Below are 13859 nucleotides of genomic sequence, written 5' to 3'. Positions count from 1 at the left end.
GGGATTAAGATGTGGACATCTTTATTTTGTCTATCACACAAAGGGACTTGAGTATTGGCTCCCTCAAAGATATTTTCAAGTACCTACTAAAATATTTTGGTATGTCTACTTTATACCAGATAGTGTGCTATATAAAAAGCACAGTAGCATACAGCTGATGATTCTGCCTTTTATCTCACAGTGAAAAATCTAAATGACTGAAAAAGTCCTTCTACAATCTTCCCCACCATATCTATCCTTCCTGTGTCCCAAATTTTCATGAGCTAAGATCTCTGCTTTATCTGTTTTACCAGACATAAACTGCTTATACTTCTAAGTCCAATTTTTCTATCTGTATGCCAGATTCCATGTTTTTTGCCAAGGATTGCTGATAGACACTAGAAACTGGAAGAGAGGCTAGTAAAAGGAATTAACACAGCCAGGACTCTGATTTGAGTTTTAGCCTTCAGAACCGTGATGAAAGAAATTGCTATTCTTTAAAGTTACATAACTGAGGTATCTTTTTTATTTTTGTTATGGCAGCACTAGGCAACTAAGACAGCTGTTAAGTAGTAGAGGTCTGATTAAAATCCAGGCACACAGATTTTGTAGTCCCTACTCTTAGCTGCTATACTATACTACTACTCTAAGACACAAATAACCACCACATAGTTAAATCTAATTATCAACTCTTTGTCCATATGCACATAAATATATATGGAGCCCTGGTGGTATAGTCATTAAGAGCTTGACTGCTAACCAAATGGTCGGCAGTTCAAATCCACCAGCAGCTCCTTGGAAACCCTATGGGGCAGTTCCACTCTGTCCTATAGGGTATCTCTCTCTCTCTCTATATTTATGGATCAGAAGCATTTAACAAATTGATTATTTTGTTCCTCCTAGAAAAACTGTCTTCAGTTGGCTTCTTGGATTTCATATTCCTCTGATTTTCCTCCTACTTCATTGATTACACTTTTCAGTTCTATGGTAGAACTTCTAGATGGTTATAAAAATCTACATTCTTCTTTTCTTCAATTTCTTTTACTCAGCAACTTTAGAGATTGTTAGCCTTGATCTCTGAATGACCACTTAGAAGAAAGCTGCCTCTGCCAACCTGAAACACTGTTTTGGGACACTTATGTGAACAAGAAGAATAAATTCTATTGCATTTGAGTCATTATCTACATTTTGGCCTCTAGGTGTTTTAATACCTAGAGTTACCCTAATAAATGCAGTCTCCTTCTTTTTTTTATTTCTATCTCATTTCCTCATCTTCCTAAATTTGGAGTGCTCAAGGCTCAGTCCTTGATCTCTTCATTTCAACAGTCTTTTTTTTTTTTTTATTAACTTTTATTAAGCTTCAAGTGAAAGTTTACAAATCCAATCAGTCTGTCACATATAAGTTTACATACATCTCACTCCCTACTCCCACTTGCTCTCCCCCTCTTGAGTCAGCCCTTTCAGTCTCTCCTTTCATGACAATTTTGCCGGCTTCCCTCTCTCTCTATCCTCCCATCCCTCCTCCAGACAAGAGTTGCCAACACAATCTCAAGTGTCCACCTGATATAATTAGCTCACTCTTCATCAGCGTCTCTCTCCCACCCGCTGACCAGTCCCTTTCATGTCTGATGAGTTGTCTTCGGGGATGGTTCCTGTCCTGTGCCAACAGAAGGTCTGGGGACCATGGCCGCCGGGATTCCTCTAGTCTCAGTCACACCATTAAGTTTCGTCATTTTATGAGAATTTGGGGTCTGTATCCCACTGATCTCCTGCTCCCTCAGGGGTCCTCTGCTGTGCTCCCTGTCAGGGCAGTCATCGATTGTGGCCGGGTACCAACTAGTTCTCCTGGTCTCAGGATGATGTAGGTCTCTGGTTCATGTGGCCCTTTCTGTCTCTTGGGCTCTTAGTTGTAGTGTGGCCTTGGTGTTCTTCATTTTCCTTTGCTCCAGGTGGGTTGAGACCAATTGATGCATCTTAGATGGCCGCTTGTTAGCATTTAAGACCCCAGACGCCACATTTCAAAGTGGGATGCAGAATGATTTCATAATAGAATTATTTTGCCAATTGACTTACAAGTCCCCGCAAACCATGTTCCCCAGACCCCCGCACTTGCTCCGCTGACCTTTGAAGCATTCATTTTATCCCGGAAACTTCTTTGCTTTTGGTCCAGTCCAATTGAGCTGACCTTCCATGTATTGAGTGTTGTCTTTTCCTTCACCTAAAGCAGTTCTTATCTACTGATTAATCAATAAAAAACCCTCACCCACCCTCCCTCCCTCCCCCCCTCGTAACCACAAAAGTATGTGTTCTTCTCAGGTTTACTATTTCTCAAGATCTTATAACGGTGGTCTTATACAAAATTTGTCCTTTTCCCTCTGACAAATTTCGCTCAGCATAATGCCTTCCAGGTTCCTCCATGTTATGAAATGTTTCACAGATTTGTCACTGTTCTTTATCGATGCGTAGTATTCCATTGTGTGAATATACCACAATTTATTTACCCATTCATCCGTTGATGGACACCTTGGTTGCTTCCAACTTTTTGCTATTGTAAACAGAGCTGCAATAAACATGGGTGTGCATATATCTGTTTGTGTGAAGGCTCTTGCATCTCTAGGGTATATTCCGAGGAGTGGGATTTCTGGGTTGTATGGTAGTTCTATTTCTAACAGTTTAAGATAACTCCAGATAGATTTCCAAAGTGGTTGTACCATTTTACATTCCCACCAGCAGTGTATAAGAGTTCCAATCTCTCCGCAGCCTCTCCAACATTTATTATTTTGTGATTTTTGGATTAATGCCAGCCTTGCTGGTGAGAGATGGAATCTCATCGTAGTTTTAATTTGCATTTCTCTAATGGCTAATGATCGAGAGCATTTTCTCATGTATCTGTTGGCTGCCTGAATATCTTCTTTAGTGAAGTGTGTGTTCATATCCTTTGCCCACTTTTTGATTGGGTTGTCTTTTTGTGGTTGAGTTTTGACAGAATCATGTAGATTTTAGAGATCAGGCGTTGGTCGGAGATGTCATAGCTGAAAATTCTTTCCCAGTCTGTAGGTGGTCTTTTTACTCTTTTGGTGAAGTCTTTAGATGAGCATAGGTGTTTGATTTTTAGGAGCTCCCAGTTATCGGGTTTCTCTTCATCATTTTTGGTAATGTTTTGTATTCTGTTTATGCCTTGTATTAGGGCTCCTAGGGTTGTCCCAATTTTTTCTTCCATGATCTTTATCGTTTTAGTCTTTATGTTTAGGTCTTTGATCCACTTGGAGTTAGTTTTTGTGCATGGTGTAAGGTATGGGTCCTGTTTCATTTTTTTGCAAATGGATATCCAGTTATGCCAGCACCATTTGTTAAAAAGGCTATCTTTTCCCCAATTAATTGACACTGGTCCTTTGTCAAATATCAGCTGCTCATACGTGGATAGATTTATGTCTGGGTTCTCAATTCTGTTCCATTGGTCTATGTGCTTGTTGTTGTACCAGTACCAGGCTGTTTTGACTACTGTGGCTGTATAATAGGTTCTGAAATCAGGTAGAGTGAGGCCTCCCACTTTCTTCTTCTTTTTCAGTAGTGCTTTGCTTATCCGGGGGTTCTTTCCCTTCCATATGAAATTGGTGATTTTTTTCTCTATCCCCTTAAAATATGACATTGGAATTTGGATCGGAAGTGCGTTAAATGTATAGATGGCTTTTGGTAGAATAGACATTTTTACTATGTTAAGTCTTCCTATCCATGAGCAAGGTATGTTTTTCCACTTAAGTATGTCCTTTTGAATTTCTTGTAGTAGAGCTTTGTAGTTTTCTTTGTATAGGTCTTTTACATCCTTGGTAAGATTTATTCCTAAGTATCTTATCTTCTTGGGGGCTACTGTGAATGGTATTGATTTGGTTATTTCTTCTTCGATGTTCTTTTTGTTGATGTAGAGGAATCCAAGTGATTTTTGTATGTTTATTTTATAACCTGAGACTCTGCCAAACTCTTCTATTAGTTTCAGTAGTTTTCTGGAGGATTCCTTAGGGTTTTCTGTGTATATAATCATGTCATCTGCAAATAGTGTTAGCTTTACTTCCTCCTTGCCAATCCGGATACCTTTTATTTCTTTGTCTAGCGTAATTGTCCTGGCTAGGACTTCCAGCACGATGTTGAATAAGAGCGGTGATAAAGGGCATCCTTGTCTGGTTCCCGTTCTCAAGGGAAATGCTTTCAGGTTCTCTCCATTTAGAGTGATATTGGCTGTTGGCTTTGCATAGATGCCCTTTATTATGTTGAGGAATTTTCCTTCAATTCCTATTTTGGTAAGAGTTTTTATCATAAATGGGTGTTGGACTTTGTCAAATGCCTTTTCTGCATCAATTGATAAGATCATGTGGTTTTTGTCATTTGTTTTATTTATGTGATGGATTACATTAATGGTTTTTCTGATATTAAACCAGCCTTACATACCTGGTATAAATCCCACTTGATCATGGTGAATTATTTTTTTGATGTGTTGTTGGATTCTATTGGCTAGAATTTTGTTGAGGATTTTTGCATCTATGTTCATGAGGGAAATAAGTCTATAATTTTCTTTTTTTGTAATGTCTTTACCTGGTTTTGGTATCAGGGAGATGGTGGCTTCATAGAATGAGTTGGGTAGTATCCCGTCATTTTCTATGCTTTGGAATACCTTCAGAAGTAGTGGTGTTAACTCTTCTCTGAAAGTTTGGTAGAACTCTGCATTGAAGCCGTCCGGGCCAGGGCATTTTTTTGTTGGGAGTTTTTTGATTACCGTTTCAATCTCTTTTTTTGTTATGGGTCTATTTAGTTGTTCTACTTCTGAATGTGTTAGTTTAGGTAGGTAGTGTTTTTCCAGGAATTCATCCATTTCTTCTAGGTTTTCAAATTTGTTAGAGTACAATTTTTCATAATAATCTGAAATGATTCTTTTAATTTCATTTGGTTCTGTTGTGATGTGGTCCTTCTCGTTTCTTATTTGGGTTATTTGTTTCCTTTCCTGTATTTCTTTAGTCAGTCTAGCCAATGGTTTATCAATTTTGTTAATTTTTTCAAAAAACCAGCTTTTGGCTTTGTTAATTCTTTCAATTGTTTTTCTGTTCTCTAATTCATTTAGTTCAGCTCTAATTTTTATTATTTGTTTTCTTCTGGTGCCTGATGGATTCTTTTGTTGCTCACTTTCTATTAGTTCAAGTTGTAGGGACAGTTCTCTGATTTTCGCTCTTTCTTCTTTTTGTATGTGTGCATTTATCGATATAAATTGGCCTCTGAGCACTGCTTTTGCTGTGTCCCAGAGGTTTTGATAGGAAGTATTTTCATTCGCGTTGCTTTCTATGAATTTCCTTATTCCCTCCTTGATGTCTTCTATAACCCAGTCTTTTTTCAGGAGGGTATTGTTCATTTTCCAAGTATTTGATTTCTTTTCCCTAGTTTTTCTGTTATTGATTTCTAGTTTTATTGCCTTGTGGTCTGAGAAGATGCTTTGTAATATTTCGATGTTTTAGACTCTTCAAAGGTTTGTTTTATGACCTAATATGTGGTCTATTCTAGAGAATGTTCTGTGTGCGCTAGAAAAAAAAGTATATTTTGCAGCAGTTGGGTGGAGAGTTCTGTATAAGTCGATGAGGTCAAGGTGGTTGATTGTTGTAATTAGATCTTCCGTGTCTCTATTGAGCTTCTTACTGGATGTCCTGTCCTTCTCCGAAAGTGGTGTGTTGAAGTCTCCTACTATAATTGTGGAGGTATCTATCTCACTTTTCAATTCTGTTAAAATTTGATTTATGTATCTTGCAGCCCTGTCATTGGGTGCGTAAATATTTAATATGGTTATGTCTTCCTGATCGATTGTCCCTTTTATCATTATATAGTGTCCTTCTTTATCTTTTGTGGTGGATTTAAGTCTAAAGTCTATTTTGTCAGAAATTAATATTGCTACTCCTCTTCTTTTTTGCTTATTGTTTGCTTGATATATTTTTTTCCATCCTTTGAGTTTTAGTTTGTTTGTGTCTCTATGTCTAAGGTGTGTCTCTTGTAGGCAGCACATAGATGGATCGTGTTTCTTTATCCAGTCTGTGACTCTCTGTCTCTTTATTGGTGCATTTAGTCCATTTACATTCAGCGTAATTATAGATAAATAAGTTTTTAGTGCTGTCATTTTGATGCCTTTTTATGTGTGTTGTTGTCAATTTCATTTTTCCACATAGTTTTTTGTGCTGAGGCGTTTTTCTTAGTAAATTGTGAGATCCTCATTTTCATAGTGTTTGACTTTATGTTAGTTGAGTCGTTACATTTTTCTTGGCTTTTATCTTGAGTTATAGAGTTGTTATACCTTTTTGTGGTTACCTTATTATTTACCCCTATTTTTCTAAGTAAAAACCTAACTTGTATTGTTCTATATCGCCTTGTATCCCTCTCCATATGGCAGTTCAATGCCTCCTGTATTTAGTCCCTCTTTTTGATTATTGTGATCTTTTACCTATTGACTTCCATGATTCCCTGTTATGTGTATTTTTTTTTTCAATTAATCTTAATTTGTTTGTTTTTGTGATTTCCCTATTTGAGTTGATATCAGGACGTTCTGTTTTGTGACCTTGTGGTATGCTGATATCGGATATTATTGGTTTTCTGACCAAACAATATCCTTTAGTATTTCTTGTAGCTTTGGTTTGGTTTTTGCAAATTCTCTAAACTTGTGTTTGTCTGTAAATATCTTAATTTTGCCTTCACATTTCAGAGAGAGTTTTGCTGGATATATGATCCTTGGCTGGCAGTTTTTCTCCTTCAGTGTTCTGTATATGTCGTCCCATTCCCTTCTTGCCTGCATGGTTTCTGCTGAGTAGTCTGAACTTATTCTTATTGATTGTCCCTTGAAGGAAACCTTTCTTTTCTCCCTGGCTGCTTTTAAAATTTTCTTTTTGTCTTTGGTTTTGGCAAGTTTGATGATAATATGTCTTGGTGTTTTTCTTTTTGGATCAATCTTAAATGGGGTTCAATGAGCATCTTGGATAGATATCCTTTCGTCTTTCATGATGTCAGGGAAGTTTTCTGTCAGGAGTTCTTCAACTATTTTCTCTGTGTTTTCTGTCCCCCCTCCCTGTTCTGGGACTCCAATCACCCGCAGGTTATCCTTCTTGATAGAGTCCCACATGATTCTTAGGGTTTCTTCATTTTTTTAAATTCTTTTATCTGATTTTTTTTCAGCTATGTTGGTGTTGATTCCCTGCTCCTCCAGATGTCCCAGTCTGCATTCTAATTGCTCGAGTCTGCTCCTCTGACTTCCTATTGTGTTGTCTAATTCTGTAATTTTATTGTTAATCTTTTGGATTTCTACATGCTGTCTCTCTATGGGTTCATGCAACTTATTAATTTTTCCACTATGTTCTTGAATAATCTTTTTGAGTTCTTCAACAGTTTTATCAGTGTGTTCCTTGGCTTTTTCTGCAGTTAGCCTAATTTCATTTGTGATGTCTTGAAGCATTCTGTAAATTAGTTTTTTATATTCTGTATCTGATAATTCCAAGATTGTATCTTCATTTGGGAAAGATTTTGATACTTTTGTTTGGGGGGTTGTAGAAGCTGTCATTGTCTGCTTCTTTAAGTGGTTTGATATGGATTGTTGTCTCCGAGCCATCACTGGGAAACTAGTTTTTCCAGAAAATCCGCTAAAAATAAGCAGTCAGATCCCTATCAGAGTTCTCCCTCTGGCGCAGGCTATTCGGATGTTAATGAAGGCGCCTGGGGAGGGTGGGGGAGGGAACAGAGAGATAGGAGAGTAGCACCTCAGAATATAGCCAGAGTTGCTTGTCTTGCTTGGAATGACTATTATATCTGAGATTCCCGCGGAGCGCGTCACCTATGTGTGCTGGCTGTGTGAAGATTGCCCCCGGGGGGTCTGGCCCACTGGAGTCACGGTCAGATCCTCCGTTTCCAGCCCCACGCCCAGCGTCAAGGCTCCCCTGCTGGGACGGTGCACTCTTGACTCCAAAATCAGTCGCTGCCTCCCGGGGACTTCGCGTCCCTCCAGCCGTGTTGCCGTGCCACTCCCGCGAACCAGTTGGGTCCCCTGCTGGCATTAGTTCAGGTGGGTGGAGCAGCTCCCCATGCTTGTGCCGTGACCGAGTGTCCCGGCTGGGATGCTGTTCTCCCCGCTCCAATACCAGTCGCTACCCCCCGGGGACTTCTCCTACCGGACGCCGCCCGCGTGAACCTGCTGGGCCCTCTCCCGGGGTTAGTTCAGGGGGGTGGAGCAGCTCTCCGTGTTTATGCTGTACCTGCGTCCAGTCCAAATCCCGGCGGGATGGTTCCCCAGCTGGGACGCTGCTTTCCCTGTTCCAAGACCAGTCACTGCCTCCTGGGGACTTATCCTACCAGCTGCATCCCACGCCGCCCGCGGAACCGGCTGGTCCCCCTCCCGGGGTTAGTTCAGGGGGGTGGAGCCGCTCTCTGTGCTTGTGCCGTACCTGACTGGTATGCTGGCTCCAGGCTCTGGAAACAATCGCTGCTTCCCCGTATTAGTTCGTTCTCCGTCTCTAAATCTGTGTTTGTTGTTCAGGGTTAGTAGATTGTTACGTATGTGATCGATTCACTTGTTTTTCCGTGTCTTTGTTGTAAGAGGGATCCGAGATAGCATCTGCCTAGTCCGCCATCTTGGCTCCGCCCGCCCTGGTATCCGTTTCAACAGTCTTATGGCTTTAAATTTCCATCTCTATGTTGATGATTTAAACAAGCGTATCTCCAGACTGGTCTTCTCCCCTGATCTCTGACTCGTAGTTCCAACTCCCAAACTGACATTTCCACTAAGATACCGGATAGATTGTGAAATGTAATATGACTAGTATTTTGCTCCTAATCTCTTCCTCTGAAACTGAATCTGAAGTCATCCTCATCTTGGTTAAAGAGAAATCTCTCCTAGTTGCTGAGGAAAAAGGCTTGGTGTCATCCAAAAAAATTCCTATCTTCCTGTCACGCCCCACAGTTAATCTGTCGGTGTTTCCTATTGTCTCAACCTCCAATAATTTGAATCTGGCCACTTGTCACCATCCTCACTATTACTACTTTTGGCTTAGCAACCATTTTCTTTGGTCCACGATATTGCAGTCGCCTCTTAACTGGCCTCCTGTTTCCATCCTTGCCCTCTACAGGGTATTTACGTTAGATCAGAGAGAGTCATTCTTTAAAAATGTAGGTTAAATCATGGCACTTCTCTGCTCACAACCTTCTAACGTGTCCCCATCTCACTAAGGGTAAAAACCAAAGTCCTTATAAGAGTGTTCAAGGACCCCTTTCTGCTTCTCAACATGTTAGACCTAGCTCTGCCTCAGAGCCTTTGCACTTTAGAGAATAGTATGAGGTTGAAGAATGGAATGCTGTTGCAATACCAAAAACCCTTGCCCATGGGTCTATTCTGACTCAGCAAACTTAGGTCTAAATTGATGATAGATGAGCCTCTTAATTCTTCTGGTAGTTAGTATCCCAATCCAATTCTGCTGCTGTCGAGTCGATTCCGACTCATATCGACCCTACAGGACAGAGTAGAACTGCCGCATAGGGTTTCCAAGGAGCAGCTGGTGGATTTGAACTGCTGAGCTTTCGGTTAGCCGCCATGCTCTTAACCACTATGCTATCAGGGCTCTAGTATACAGTAGTCTGGCACATTTACCCAAATGTGAAATAAGGGAGATATTTAGGATTGTAAATGTAAAGGATTTGCTCATTAGATGGGGCTGTTAAGGGACAGGGTTCAATATTTTTAGTTTATTGAGGTCTCTGGATGAGTTTTATTTTGTTTTTAATTTAAATTTGTAAATTACTGAATAAGTCTGGAAATGAGAGATTGAAGCTAAAACAAACATATATGAGTTGTTTGAAGCAGTCTGTTTTTATGTAAGAGTCACACAATTAGCTTTATATTGAACATATACCTGTCCCTTAGTTTCTTGCAAAGTTATGCACAATCTCAGCTTGAAAAGCTTGACTAAATTCTAAAACAATAACAAAAAAACCCAAACCAGTTGCTCTTAAGTAGACTCTGACTCATGGCTACTCCGTGTGTGTAGGCTGGAATGGCACTTCATGGGGCTTCCTAGGCTGTGACCTTTCGGAAGCAGGTGGTCAGATTCCGAGGCTCCTCTTGGTGGGTTTGAATGGGTAACTTTTTTGTTAGTAGTTCAGTGCTAAAGTGTTTGTGCCACTCAGGAACTCCTGATCAAATTACACTACGGACTAATAACAACATCTGGAGCTTTTGTGGAGGAAAAGAAAGAACGGGGTTATAGGGGATTCTCAGAACATCCCAGGGAGAAGTGGAGTTAAAGAGAGAGGACAGAAACGGATGGGTAGTATTTCATTTCAAAAGCTAATACGGCTCATTCCACACTAGCCTTCTTACTGTCCCTCAGAGAAGCCCAAATTGTCACCTTAGGGGTTTTGCACTCTGTTTCTTATACTCAGAACACTCTCCAGCTAGATTTTGGCATGACTTTCTCCCCCTCTTTATTCCAGATTTCTGCTCAAATATCACTCAATCAAAGAAATATTTTACATATCAAAACATCCACCCCACCCATCAGACACTTCATCCCTTTTCTCTGCTTTGTTTTTCTTCACTACACTGGTCAGTACCTGTAATAAGGTCTTTCTGGAAAGAAGAACATTGCAGGCACTGAATACATTATTCATGGAACAAATGAAGGAAGAAAGGAAGGAAGCCAAGCATCTTAGCAAAGACGTTTGTCTTGGGAAAGATGACTCTTTCTGCTTTGAAGCTTGAAAGACCATAGCGATGTGTGGATTTTACAAAGCTATTGCTTAAAAGTAGCAAACTGAAAAAAAAAAAAAAAAAAAAGCAAGGGTGGCCTGGAATTATATAAGCATTTTGGATCTCTGAAAAAGAGAATAAAAATAAAAATTTTGCAAGTTAAATTTTCAGGGGCTGCATTTCTTCAACCTATGGACAATTCTGATAACATCATAAAACCCAAAAAACTAAACCCATTGCTGTCGAGCTGATTCTGACTCATAGTGACCCTATACGATATAGTAGAACTGCTCTGTAGGGTTTCCAAGGAGCAGCTGGTGGATTTGAACTGCTGACCTTTTAGTTAGTAGCCGAGTTCTTAATATCTAATATCTTAATATCTATGCTACCAGGACTCCAATAACATCATAACATATTCTCATTTTTAGTCAGTGAATATTTTATTTGTCAGAGATGCTACCATACAGATAACTGGAATAGGGGGGCTTTGTTAAGGATAGAAAATACAAAACTCCTTAAAACCAGGAATCATATTTATAGTGTTTAATACAGTATTTCACAGAAGTATCAAGATGTGAATTCAATGAATAATTTTTTAATTTATTTTTCAAACATTTTCTAAGAACTATCTATATGCCAGGCATTGCACTGGGCCCTGGTAATGATGTAGTAAAAACACACACACACAGGGTTACTGTCCTTATCAAGCTCATATTTTTCTAGGGGCAGGTTAATATTTAGATGAATTATTACAGAATTAATGTATAATTATACATTATTATTTATCCTATGCATTAAAAGTAGTTCAAGAAGGCAAGGAAGTCCAAACTTTCTAAATATAATGAGAGTAACAGTGAAGGTTTTTTTGTATGTTAGCCTCTGAAGGTAGTAATTGATCAAATATATCAAATTATCTCACACTTTCCCCTCTCAATTTGTAATAGAAATAAAGCAAGAAGCCAGACAGGGATAAAAATATCAGGATTATTTATGGTTTAGAGATGAATTAATGAACATAGTGCAGGTGTGGACATGCAGTTAGAATCAGGATTTTTCTGGCTTTTCCCAATCCAGACCTTGGGGTCCAACCAAGAGGAGAATTGAATTTACCCTTACTCCGATTTTTTTTTTTTCTGATGGTGTCGGTGTGAATTACACCTCAAGATAAAGAAAGCAGAAATCCTCACAACTGGACCTATAAACAACATCATGATAAACAGAGAAAATATATGTATTTTTTTCTTTTTCTTTCTTTTTACTTTAGATGAAGGTTTACAGAACAAACTAGTTTCTCATTACACAGTATACATATTGTTTTATGACATTAGTTAACAACCCCACGACATGTCAACACTCTCCCTTCTCCACCTTGGGTTTCCTTTTACCAGCTTTCCTGGTCCCTCCTGCCTTCTAGTCCTTGCCTATGGGCTGGTGTGCCCCTTTAGTCTTGTTTTGTTTTATAGGCCTGTCTCATCTTTGGCTGGAGGATGAACCTCAGGAGTGACTTCATTACTGAGCTAAAAGGGAGTCTGGGGGCCATACCCTCTGGGTTTCTCCAGTCTCTGTCAGACCAATAAGTCTGGTCCTTTTTGAGTTAGAATTTTGTTCTACATTTCCTCCAGCTCTGTCTGGGACTCTGTATTTTGATCCCTTGTCAGAGCAGTTGGTGGTGGTATTCAGGCGCCATCTAGTTGTACTGGACTCAGTCTGGTGGAGGCCATGGTAGATGTGGTCTATTAGTCCTTTGGGCTAATCTTTCCCTTGTATTTTTAGTTTTCTTCATTCTCCCTTGCTCCCAAAGGGGTAGACCAGTGTTGTATCTTAGGTGGCTGCTCATAGGCTTTTAAGACCCCAGACAGACACTACTCACCAAAGTTGAATGTAAAACGTTTTCTTTGTAAACTGTGTTATGCAAATTAAGCTAAATGTTGCCCAAGACCATGGTCCCCATAGCCCTTAGCCCAGCAATTCAGTCCCTCAGGGAGTTTGGATGTGTCTATGGAGCTTCCATGACCTTGCCTTGCACAAGTTGTGCTGGCTTCCCCATTACTTAAACAGAGACAATATTGACACTGTCAAGGATTTCATTTTACTTGGATCCACAATCAAAGCCCATGGAACAGCAGTCCAGAGATCAAATGATGCATCGCATTGGGCAAATCTGCTACAAAAAGGCCCTTTAAAGTGTTAAAAAGTAAAGATGTCACTTTGAGGACTAAGGTGCACCTGACCCAAACCATGGTATTTTCAATTACTTCATATGCATGAGAAAGCTGAGCAATGAATAAGGAAGACCAAAGAAAAATTCGATGCCTTTGCATTATGATGGTGGTGAAGAATATTGAATATACCATAAACTGCCAAAAAAATGAACAAATCTCTCTTGGAAGAAGTACAGTCAGAATGCTTCTTAGAAGGGAGGATGGGGAGACTTTGTTTTACATATTTTGGACATGTTATCAGGAGGAGGGACCAGTCCTTGGAAAAGGACATCATGCTTGGTGAAGTACAGAGTCAGCGATAAAGAGGAAGGCCCCCAACGAGATGGACTGACACAGTAGCTCAAACAATAGGCTCAGACATAGCAATGATTGTGAGGGTGGTACAGGACTGGGCAGTGTTTTGTTCTGTTGTGCATAGGGTTGCTATGAGTCAGAATCTACTGGATAGCACATAACAACAACAACTAATGGTTCTAGGAAATGTAGTTTGGAAATATGTATCCCCCTGCAAGAACAAAGTCTCTGTTAGGGATACTAACAATAGACCACTGTTGCCGTGGGAGAATTACCCTTTAAAAGGAAAGATCCCAGGTGAGTTGATTTATGCATGCTCAGATCTTTTGCCAGTCTCTCCAGTCAGACATTTGACAAGCCAGTCCTGCCGTGGTGAGGAGCCTGTGAGAGAGAGAAGGATTGGCAGCTACTTGTATTTAGTACTTCTAAAGAGGCAGGAATTCCTGTTTTATAGCCTTACAAAAAAAGGGTAAGAGGAACAGGATGATTCCATATACAGATGGGTTATTTTATTATAATCTTAGATTTAAATTTATGTGCAATATTTTAAATTAGCTCACATTTTGCCTCTTCTTGCTGCAGAAGAAATCCTCTATCAATGCATAAAGACACTT

General features: G+C 39.7%; 1 long non-coding RNA gene across 2 annotated transcripts in view; it reads right to left on the bottom strand.

Annotated features, from left to right (window-relative positions):
- Positions 1-13859, bottom strand: part of LOC126066822 (uncharacterized) — a 917409-nt gene that overhangs the window by 378949 nt on the left and 524601 nt on the right. The window contains exon 1 of one of the 2 annotated variants that reach the window (XR_007515271.1): positions 4646-4661. The exons of the other annotated variant lie outside the window; for it this stretch is intronic. This is a non-coding gene — a long non-coding RNA (uncharacterized LOC126066822). Of the gene's footprint in view, positions 1-4645; positions 4662-13859 lie in introns of those variants that run through there. 2 annotated transcript variants of the gene reach the window in all.

This window comes from Elephas maximus, chromosome 24 (assembly GCF_024166365.1).
Source record: "Elephas maximus indicus isolate mEleMax1 chromosome 24, mEleMax1 primary haplotype, whole genome shotgun sequence".
Taxonomy (NCBI): domain Eukaryota; kingdom Metazoa; phylum Chordata; class Mammalia; order Proboscidea; family Elephantidae; genus Elephas; species Elephas maximus.
The sequence above is the reverse complement of the archived record's forward strand: the minus strand, read 5'-3'. Positions and strand labels throughout refer to the sequence as shown.